The sequence below is a fragment of the Coenobita brevimanus genome, chromosome 25 (assembly GCF_032717465.1).
Source record: "Coenobita brevimanus isolate Jiangsu-jjx chromosome 25, ASM3271746v2, whole genome shotgun sequence".
Classification (NCBI taxonomy): Eukaryota; Metazoa; Arthropoda; class Malacostraca; order Decapoda; family Coenobitidae; genus Coenobita; species Coenobita brevimanus.
Window position 1 is genome coordinate 34,338,891 of NC_136978.1, and position 894 is coordinate 34,339,784.

The window sequence follows — 894 nt, forward strand, 5'->3', positions numbered from 1 at the left end:
GACTGTTCAGTACTATGATGACCAATATTGGGTAAAACTTCCTTGGAAAGTCAATCGACCTAGTTTGCCCACAAATTATAAATTAGCTCTTTTTCATTCATTCATTGCCAGACGCCATGTATCCCAGACAGGGTGGCCAAGGGCTTAGAGTTAATTGTTTTACAGGGAGGGGCACTAATCCTCCACCAACCCCACTTGACGTAGGGATGCCAACAGCATCTGGTGTTCCCCGGCGGTCACCCATCCAAGTACTAACCAGACCCAACGTTGCTTAACTTCGCTGATCGAACGGGAAGCGGTGTACTCAACGTGGTAGCCCGCTCTTAATTGCCTAAATTCAAATTTAAAGAGACTTAAAGGTGAAGGAGATTTACTAGATAAATATGATCAGTTAATCAAGAGTCATTTAGAAAAGGGGTTTATCGAGGAAGTTAAGCAGGCACAGGTTGGACAAAATACTCATTATATTCCTCATTTGGCAGTAATGAGAGACAGTAAGACTACACCTGTGCGAATAGTATTTGATTGTAGTGCCAAATTAGGCTCCCACACTAACAGCTTGAACGATTGTTTGTACACTGGTCCAACTCTAACCAAAAATCTATTAGATGTGCTGCTAAAATTCAGAACTAATGAATATGCCTTTACAGCAGACATCAGCAAAGCTTTTTTACGGATAGGACTTCAAGAAGAAGACAGGGATTTCACCAGATTTTTGTGGCCAAGTAATCCTCATGATGATAACAGTTCTCTGGTAATGTACAGATTTAAATTAGTCCTTTTTGGAGCCACTAGCTCACCCTTCTTGTTGCAAATGACGCTACATTATCATTTAGAGCAGCAAAAAGAAAATATAGAAGTGGCTAACCAAATTAAAGATTCGCTATATATGGA

The 894-nt window shown here is 40.5% G+C and overlaps 1 pseudogene; it reads right to left on the minus strand.

The window, feature by feature from the left end:
• Positions 1-207: 207 nt before the first annotated feature.
• On the minus strand, positions 208-328 carry LOC145393894 (5S ribosomal RNA; annotated as a pseudogene).
• Between the last annotated feature and the right edge of the window lie 566 nt (positions 329-894).